This window comes from Macaca nemestrina, chromosome 2 (genome assembly GCF_043159975.1).
Source record: "Macaca nemestrina isolate mMacNem1 chromosome 2, mMacNem.hap1, whole genome shotgun sequence".
Lineage (NCBI taxonomy): Eukaryota > Metazoa > Chordata > Mammalia > Primates > Cercopithecidae > Macaca > Macaca nemestrina.
This window is the reverse complement of record NC_092126.1, coordinates 41,995,943-42,006,286: the sequence shown is the minus strand read 5'-3', so window position 1 is coordinate 42,006,286 and position 10,344 is coordinate 41,995,943. Positions and strand designations below refer to the sequence as shown.

The 10,344-nt window shown below is 43.3% G+C and overlaps 1 long non-coding RNA gene across 1 annotated transcript; it reads right to left on the bottom strand.

The window, feature by feature from the left end:
- Positions 1-1,324: 1,324 nt before the first annotated feature.
- On the bottom strand, positions 1,325-9,301 carry LOC105469962 (uncharacterized). Its single transcript, XR_011619742.1, has 4 exons — positions 9,129-9,301; positions 3,656-3,823; positions 2,215-2,363; positions 1,325-1,635 (listed from the first exon to the last, which is right to left on the bottom strand). It is a non-coding gene; the product is annotated as an uncharacterized lncRNA (long non-coding RNA).
- Between the last annotated feature and the right edge of the window lie 1,043 nt (positions 9,302-10,344).

Genomic DNA, 10,344 nt, shown 5'->3' with positions numbered 1-10,344 from the left:
GGAGCTATCAGGGAGACACAGCCACTACCAAAAACCCCTGAAAGAGAAGAGGGAAGAAGAGACAGAGGAGCATCCTGGCTTCTCCTTTATTCCCACTTTTTCATCTCCCATCAGTGCTCCCCTTGGTAGAAACTAGCCAGAAGCCTGCCACTGCCTGGGGATCCCGGAAAATGTAGTTCCGGGCAGTGCAGAGCAGAAAGCGGAAGGGAGAGGGAGGCGTCTGACAGCAAACGGGCATGGAGAAGCACACAGGCAAGTGGCCCCAACCCCTGTCCTCAGGAAGCTCCTGGTCAGCCCATCACAAGGATGCATGAGAGGGAGCATGCGGGAGGCTGTAGGAGCCCAGAGGAGTGGCTTGCAGCTGAACCTGAGTGGTAAGGTTTCCCATCAGCACTATCGCCTGACCTGAGGTTTAAGGACTAAATGTGATTTGGAAAGGTCACCTCTGAAGTAAAGGGAAGAAGGGAAGGGGCCATCACAGCTAACACCTCCCTCCTTGTACCCGGAGGCATGCCAGGTACTTTACAGGCATACATGATCTCTCCGAATCCTCAATACAGCCTTACACAGTGATATGAGTCTCACTGTACAAACGAGACTGATGCTTAGCAGTGTAAGATAAAAATGCCCAGGAGACAGGCAGGACATCAGGGTTGGAGTTGAAATGCAGTTTCATGGAGCCCAGGCTCTTGCTGGCCTCTCCCTGTGCAAGGGGCTGCCTTACTGTTATCACCCATCAGTCTTTGGGCGAATGTGACCTTTTCCAAATGCAGACAAACCTTAATCCAAATCTTAAAGGACAATGAAGTTAATAAGAGAAAGCACTTATTGAATTGGAACAAAAGACTATTTTATTAGCCTAATTACTTTTAACTCCTATTAAGTGTTTCAAAGCTCAATGGAAGTGGTTACTTTTATTAAGGTTCATTGTTTTAAGCTTAAAAAGCAATGTTTTCAGACTTAAAACTTCTCAAGAGCCCAGGTCCTTGGCCTCGTTGCAGACCCCCCGGCCTAAGCGAGCCGGGGGTGTCACCTATCTGTGGCCAGGTGTGAGTGTGAGCACACAGGGACTCTGAGCCTCCTCTTTACAGTGTGCCTCACACATGCAATTATTTAATGATCTGTAACTATTGTTAATTGCTGTTCCCATCCTCCCAGGTCAGAAACTCCCCAAGGGCTGAGGCAGCCCTTGTGTCCTGTTCTCCTTCCTGGTGTCTCTGTCCTTTGCCCGTCAGCAACACTCACAGTTAGCCAGCCCATTTATCAAGCACGTGTCAGTGCCAGCACCTGTGATAGATGCCAGACATTTCTTTCATCCACCTACTCATTCAAGGAGCATTTATTGATCATCTAGTATGAACCAGCCCCAGTGGCCAGGCATTGAGGAAATCATTGGAAAGTAAAAGAGGCAAGTTAACCTCTCAACACAGATTTTGTTTTTAAACCTCACAGTCTTGCAGGTGTCATTGTCCTCATTTTATAAACAAGAAGAGTAAAGTTCAAACATGGTGAGCAGGTAGTACAAAACCACACCCCTAAGAAGTGACAGGGCCAAGACTCATCTCTTCCCTACTCAGCAGTTCCTCTCCTCCTTGCTGGGTGGGGTGGCAGGCAGAGGGAGAACCTGCAAATTAACTGGAGAAATTGGAAGACCCAAAGTCAACAGTTTATGTATTTCTCATTAAAATAAAAGAGTTCCCTGTAATCCACTAGCCACAGAGGAATGATAATTCTATTTGTAACATGCTCTACACAGTGCCTGGCATGTAACAGTCACCCAATAAATTGTGGCTAAAACAATAGTCTATCATCACTCTCTTGTTTCAAACCAAAATGGGACCATATTGCTCTTGTGCAGTGGTTCTCAACCAGGGACCATTTTGCCCCCCAGAGGACATTCAGCAATGTCTGGAGACATTTTCAGTTTTCAAAACTGGGGGTGGGGTGCTACTGGCATCTAGGAGGTAAAGGCCAGGGATGCTGCTAAACATCCTACAACATGCAGGACAGCCCCAAATGTCACTATTGCAGAGAATGAGAAGCTGGTATTGTGGAGACTTTTCCTGGGTTGTTGTTTATTCTTTGATAACATTATTTTCAGTGTACACAGAGTGATTGATCACATGGCTGATGACTTCCTGGAATACATTAGTTAAAAAGTCTTTTTTTTTTTTTTTTTCTGGCCTTATAATCCAAGAATAGGATTAATCTTACCTCATCTTAAGAGACTTCAGGACAGTTGCAGCTGTCTACGAGATTTCCGCCTCGAAGGGCTTTGGGTGTTGCCACTGTTTGGCTCATTCCACTCCCCCTGGGTCGTAGTGACTTTCAGGGAGCCTAGAAGAGCTGGACAAAACCTGCTTCTTTGCAAAAAGAGTCAGGGTTCCAAATATTTTGTTACAATTTTTTAAAGATCACTCTCTCAAAGTTCTTTCTCTCCCATATCACAGACCTGGAGGCCCTTTCTTAGCCCCATTGTGACCTTTGGGGAATGTTAATGCATTTCTAGCTCATGGAAACCCCGGAAGCCAGTGTCGTGTGACATGAGCCCAGCCGGATTAGAATGATTTCAAATCTTTTTAGGATTAAAGAACAATGGCCTTGTCAGAAATGTCAGGATAATTAGAAAAAACAGTGCTGCTTTCCCTAATCAGGATGAGGTTCTGGGGGCTGTAAAGGCATCAGCCAGGAAGCAGCTCCATTTTCTCTAAAACATGAGGCCCTGGAAGACCTACAGGGTCAAGACTCTCGCCCCTGATACTCCACCTTGGCCAGAAGTGGGAGTCCTCAGTTTATCGTCTGCCAATTATACCTCAATAAAGCTTTTTTAAAAAATGTTTTAAGTCAGGACTATGAGGGGAACCTGGTTATCTCTGGCTAGAGGGATAAGGAGTTCAATAAAAGTCACAGAACTAAAGCCATGAAAGCCTCAGTGGTCCTCTGACCCTACTCCTCTCTGTGAGAAGCCAGAGAAGAGACTTGCTAAGATTACTTAGTGATGGGGGAGGCTGGGACTCAAATTCAGATTTTCCTCTCTTGCCTTCCTGATCTCTTTTCAATGACAATGAGGTCTAAGGAAAATAGCCACCACACTGAAAGCCATGCTGCCCTCTCTCGGGTTCGCATGCTTTCCAAACCGGGAGACATTATGAAGCACTGCACTGGGTTCAGGGTAACTAAAAGGACCATCTTACATTTATGAAGTGTCTGTCACTTGTTATGGCACTTTCATATTTGTTATCTTATATAATCTTTCTAAGAACCAGGATGGAAAGGTAGTATCAAAATCTCAATGACTGATGAGGAAACCAAGGCACAAAAAGGTTAATTTGATTTTCCCTGGTCCAGGTGGCTAACAGCGGAGCTGGAACCTCAACACTGTTTGCCCAACCCTAGTCCCCAGACCTTCCCCCGCTCCTTTGGGTGTCATATCTATTGCCCAAATTCCAAGCTCCCTTTTGAGAAAGCCCCCACTGGTGGTCATGTGGAGGTTGAATCGTATCCCATCTGGCCTATGTCTTAGTATCCAGGGCCCAGGATCTGTGTGCAGGGCTGAGGGGCTATGGATCCTCTCTAGGGAGTCTCAGCTTTGACACCGAGTCATGTTTTGAAAGTACATATGTAGTAATAAAGGTAACCATTTTTGAGTACTTACTGTGTGTCAGGCACAGAGCTAGACCCCTCCCATGCATTTGCTCATTTAGTCCTCACAATAACTCAGTGGGGTAGGTACCGTTTTTATTCCCATTTTACATCAGCAGCTCTCTGATGCTCAGAACACCCAAGAACCTGTCCACATTTCCCAGCTGTGGAGCAGCAGAGCCTGCAATAAACACAGATCGGAAAGCCCCCCTTGCTTTATGCAAGTGCTGGTTAATGTCCTACTGTTAATAGGACTGTTACTAGCACCACATTTCACAGTGCAGGAGGGAAGAGCGTTGACTAATGAGGCTTTCTAAGGAATTCCATGTCAGGTAAGCTTTCGTTTGTTAAGCATTCACAGGATGCAGAGCCCTCTCCAGGCTCTGAGATCTGAGCTGCCCCCAAGTCAGAAGCAGAGGCCCAGTGTCCTTTGAAATCCTGATTCTACTCAGCTCCTTTTTTCTGAGCTCCAGGATGTGAAAATGATACATGTGGGAATAGTGGGCTCCACTATATTCAGGCTTGTGTTCTCTTTATGGGTGGGCAATGTGTGGGCATGAGGCCAGGAGGGAATGATGCCAAAGAAAACTGAGGTTCTTATATGCCCTGGAGATGGGCTCTGGGTGGGTGAGCAGGTCAGACCATGAGAAGAGGCACTTGAAAACAAAGAAGAGGGCAAACGGTTTTTAGGTTCTGCCCCCATCGTGGCTTTCTGGATGCCAGGAGGAATTATTGGTGAGCATCCAGCTGGACCCCAATCAGTGATGCTGCTGACTTTCTGGAACCTGCCGTTTTGCTCCTATTCACTTGTCTTTCATTTTTTGCCATCCATCACTCTGCCGTAAAAAGAGACCTCTAACGGACTGCACAATGACATCCTGCTCAGGTGGTCTCCCAGCCCTGCCCTGCCTCTCCCCTGCAATATTTCCTCAGATGCAGCGGCCAAGGCAGGCCATCCTCACGCCTGAGAAATCACTGAAAGGGGAATCTGGCTGAGCCCCCAGCTCCCAACCACAACCGTTTCCCTCCCTACTTTCAACTCTGCTAAATAAGAAAGCTGGCTCAGGCATGGTATGAGGGATACTATTGTGTCCTGCCTCTCAGAAGCAATGGGCACCACTTTACAAACCAGTTGGCATGGCGACTGAGCCAGGAGGATGCTTTCAAAATGAGCAATTTAACGTAAAATGATCCTTGCATTTTTAACTGAATGTCACATTCCCGTAATTGTAGGACAGCTAATTGGGTAATTGTTCAAAATGTCTTATTTCTGTTCTCATTCCACTGAATGTGTATACACACAAGCACACACACACATACACACAGTCACACTCACGATGGGCTATGTTACTAATGCCATGGTTACCGATGACCAAAATCATGAAGAGTTTGGCCTCAGTGCTGGACAGTTTTGTGGCTATTGATTCACCAGCGTCATCACTACCTAATTTTGTTCAACCCAAGACACAGGCCCTTGTTCATTCCCCTCCTCTCATACAGAGGATGCTTGTGACTCTCAAGACGTCAAACCTGTACTCTCACACACCTACTCCAACAGAGGGAAATCTGCCTGATCAGGAGACTCTGACTTAGGAAAGTTATGGCACGGCTCTGCCTATGTTTTTGAATTCTGAAGCCCCAGGCTAAGCATATGTCTAGGGTTTATTGTATAGCCATCTTTTTTTCAACATTAACTCTGTGAAAAGCACACGTGTTGTCATCTGAGACAAAACTGCCTGTTTATTTGTTCTGATTTAATCCTGGATTCTGTGGCATCCATGCTTGGTGCCTGAACTGGAACGCAGGTTTTGAATTCACTGCTTTGGTATACTAGTTGCCACAAAATATTTTTTGTTGTAAACATTGCTTCTGAAACTGTAATCTGGTGAGCAATTCGGTTTTGCTGGGTTCCTATGTTAAACTGACTTTAGAGAGAAGGTATCCACCATACTCAGGACAGACTGTCCCTCCGAAAAGAGCATGGAGGACTAGTTAACTCATCTTATTTTAAATGCAAATTGCTGCTCTGAAAAAACTAGAAGTAACCACATGTGCTCAACTTGTGTTTCAGCCTGGGGCAGCAGACTCAGTCTGCTGTTTAATTGTGCTGAAATCCAGAGATGAAAAGCTGGTAACCAACAGTCTGTCACTGGGAGGGGGTAATGGAAACCCCCCTCCATCTCAGATGACAGACACCATTCTGACCTTTTATTGCTGATTGCGAGCCTTTTGAGTGCAAAGCCTTCTCTTTTGTTCTGATTTTCTGACAACTGTTTAATCATGTTCTGTTCATAGAAATTACAGTAAAATACTCTTATTTCTCACGTATCAAACAAGATAATGCACATGGAAAAGCAAGTTCTGGAAACGAATAATAAAATCCTAAACCTCCCAGAAGTAGTGAAATCCCGAAGTGTGCTGAAGGTTAGGTGTGTAGGTACAGGCTGGGAGGCATAGAAGACATTCATCCTGCCACAAATATTTCCAAATACATTTGCCCTCAACCCAAGGTCCAATCATCAATAAAATAAAAGTCCAATTTTAACAGCACAATGGAAAAACTTTGAGTAGGGAACTGACATTTATTATCTTTAATGTATATTATTTTATCTGATCCCTACCATGGCCCTATAATGTATGTTCCATTAACTTCATTTTATGGACAAGGGAATCAAGGCTAGGGACGAGAGACAATTCCCCAAGGCTGCCTGGTCAACAAGCTGCTGGGTGCTGACTCTCAGGGCCCCATTCTGGTTTTCAAAACATTTCAACTGCCACAGCTCCAGTGTCCCATCGGCTGCCTTCCCAGCTGGCCATAGGTCACTTCAGGCCAAGCAGCTGTTCCTAAGACGACCTCAGGGCTCGTGGCTGAAGAACTGTCCTAAGGACAGGCAAAGTGTTTGGCCACTCACTAAGAAGCAAACATAACCCAGTCTCCTTTCTTCTGGGTCTTCCTCATCCCACAGTGCTTCAGGTACCTCAAAAGCCTCTTGGCTCAAGGAAGGCAGATAGACAAGCTTTTTGCTTTTTTTTTAGAGAGGGCAAAGCATTTTTGTTGTTTTAAGTAAAAGTGATACATATTTGATGTAAAAGATAAACTTCAATGCAATACAGAGAAGTGCAGAGAATGGCAAAAAATTAGAACATTGGTAACATCTTGGCAGACACGCCGTTGGGCACTTTTCTGAACATAAGCACGTGATCATAGGTGTGCAGAAGAGCCTCAGGAGGGCCCTCCCTTTCCTGCTGTTCCATAACCTAATTATTCTCACTCAGAATTAGAAAGTGCAGGTATAATTCCTTCTTTTTTCAACACCGTGTGGTATTCCACTTTTTAAATTACCAACCAATCCCTGACTGTTTACACTATTTTTACTAACTATTACAAACAACAGTAGAACAAACATCCTTAAAAATAGATGGTTTTTGTCTGTTTGTTTCTTGTATATCTTGATTATCTCCCTAACCATTAATTCCCAAAAGCAGTGAGTTAACCAAAAATCTAAGACCTTTTCTTTCTTTTCTTTTTCTTTCATTGTCATAAGATCCGGCCACTGACTGCACTCCAGCCTGGGCGACAGAGTGAGACTCCGTCTCAAAAAAAAAAAAAAAAAAAAAAAAAAACCGGGACAAAAACCAGCTGCCTCAAAATGGCCAGAGGAGATTTTCTCCTATTCCTTGGGGGAGTTCTTCATCTATTCCTTACCTTCTACATATTGCTTGCTTTCATATTTGTGATATATACCTTTTTATTTTGCTCATTATAATGTAGGTGGCTCTGAAAAAACTTTCTTTATGGACTCCATCCTACTGTTCCTGAAGCCTGTTTGTCTTCTCCAAGTTCTAGAGGCTGGGGTAATTCAAGTCTATCCAATTTTTTGTAGCCTCAGGGTGCAGTAGGGAGGAGAAGAACTCATTTGTAAGTGACATGAAGCCTGAAGGACTTTGCCTCTCTCTCTACTGGGATTTTAATAAAGTCCACAGGCAGCTCCCCCGAGGCTTATAAGGGTTCCTCCACTCAAGAAAAGAACCTGAGGACCGGTGAGACCTATACCTACTGAGGCCTTTCTAGGATAGTTAAGGGCTTTTATTTAAGGCTTTTTGTTTTGTTTTGTTTTTTAATTTTCTACAGAATGCCTGTTCATTACCTACTGTTGCCAGATTTAGCCATCATCATCAATATTATCATCATCTTCATCCCAGGACTCCCAGTTACATTTGAATTTCAGAAAGACAAAAAAAATTTTAGTATAGGTATGTCCCAAATGTTGCATAAGGCATCCCCTAAATACTTACTCATTGTTTATCTGAAATTCAAATTTGACTACATATCCTGTATCTAAGCTGGCAGTCTTACCTCAGTTCCTTTGTCTCCAGATTAGGATATAGTCATGTGAATTCTCAGAAGTTTTTTCACTTAACTTCTTCCATCAGAATAGCTTACTGGAAACTTTTACGGGTCATGGTAAGTCAAGCTAGACTTCATTTTATTATTCGATCACCACTTTTTGAACTTCATAGCATGAAGTTGTACCCCTTTCCTTGACTGGCAGCTGCTGGGGTGAGGGGTGAGGGTGGGGCTAGAGGACAGGAGCTGGTTTAATTTTTTTTTATTGTTTAAATTCTTTAATTAAGTACTCCTGAAGGGCAAATGTGCAATCTAACTTCATTCTCTATCCAAAGCTCAGAAACTCCACTATGTATTGGAGTTTTTTGAAAATGTAATAGGGAGATCTAATCCATAACCCCGAACAAATCTCCTTGAAAATCTATTTTCTCTTCTTCCTAAATCTCGTATACCCCACTCTCACTGATGCCTTTCACTAGCTAAAGGCCCTCAAAATTCTCTCTACTCCCAGCCATCTCAACATTTTCTCCCCTCATCTCCTCCCTTCCTTCTCTTAAATCTTTATTCTACAGACTGACTTCCTTCCCTAGAGGCTAAGTTCTTCCTCTCTTTCTTCTTTCTTTTCTACTCTCTTGTCCTTCTCTACTCAATTAGTTCTGCAGAAACAACTTCAAACTTGCCTGGTGTGGGGCAGGGTAGAGAGGAATTGAGGTAGGGATAGAATTGAAGCAGGTGGAAAATTGGTGGGTATTCTCATTGGTGGACTGAGGGAGAGAAATGTCTTTGAAATCTTTTATGTTAATAATTGATCATTGATATCCCATCTCATAGCTCAGTGGTGGACTTCACAGTTAAAGGGTTCAAAGTCACATAGCTAGCCAGGGGCATAGCTTAAACCCAGATCTTTGGATTCTAAAGCCTGGGCACCTTTTATTTCATGATGCTGCTTTTCTCACATTTTAGACATACATTGTAGTAGAGATATTAATTCAACATTCACTACCTAATGGCAGGTGCAGTGGTCATGGTGATGGATTCCCCAACATCTAATTCTTCCCTCTAGTATTAATTTGCTAGGGTTGTCATAACAAAGTACCACAAAGTGGGTGGCTTAAACAATAGCACTGTATGGTCTCACAGTTCTAGAAGACAGAAGTCCAAGATAAAGGTGTTGGCAGGATTGGTTCCTTCTAAGGACTGCGAGGGAAAATCTGTTCCATGCTACTTTCCGGGATTTGTCATTCCTTGGCTTCTGCTGCATCACCCCAAACTCTGCCTTCATGTTCCCTGTTCTCCCTGAGTGAGTCTCTGAATTTGCCCTCTGTATAATGACACCAGTCACAGTAGATTAGGGGTCCACCCTACCTCATTATGACCTCATCTTAACTAATAACAACTGCAATTAGTCTATTTCTGATGAAGCTCACATTCTGAGGTACTGCGGGTTAGGACCTGCAATATGAATTTTGTGGAAGAAAACAATCCAACCCATAGCAACCACAAGAGATTGACATAAACCAATTATGTTCTTCCCTTCTTGCTAGTCACTGGTTTAGAAGTGGGCATGTAATTTAGGGATAACCAATGAGATTTGAGTGGAAGTCTTCCAGAATCTCATAGGAAAGGCTTCCTGGGTCCTAAAGAGTCACACGAATAGGCTTCTTTCTCGAAGCACTGTCAAGTCTGGGTGTGATATCTAGAACTGCTACAGCCATAAGGTCCCTATCCTCAGGATAAACCAACACAGAGATGCACATAGAACAGAGAGAATCACAGAGCAGCCAAGTCCCCCTGATAATGTTTTCCAGATGCCCCCACCTGTGGAATTCCTATCATGTTAACTAATATGTTTTCCTATTTCTTAAGCCAATTTGAGTCAGAATCTTCTGTTATCTGTGACCAAAAGCATTCTAAGTGATATCAACTAAAAAGACACTACTAAGTAGGTAAAGTTAAGCCAATTTGAGTCAGAATCTTCTGTTATCTGTGACCAAAAGCATTCTAAGTGATATCAACTAAAAAGACACTACTAAGTAGGTAAAGTATAAATATCGTTCAAAATTCATTCAGCCCATCAGCTTTAAAATGATACAAATCATAATGATTGGCATTATTTCGAATTTAGTACGTGAAGTGAGACCAATTAACATATTATGCGATACCATTTTAAATTTTCTTAGCTTGAATTTGCAACAACAGAAAAAGCACAGTTGTTTTCTAACTCGAGTGTGCATCGGCCTCACCTGGGGGGCTTATTGAAACAGATTACTGAGCCTCACCTATAGAGTTTCTGATTTAGGAGATCCAAGGTGAAGCCTGAGAATTTCCATTTCTAACCAGTTCCCAGATACTGC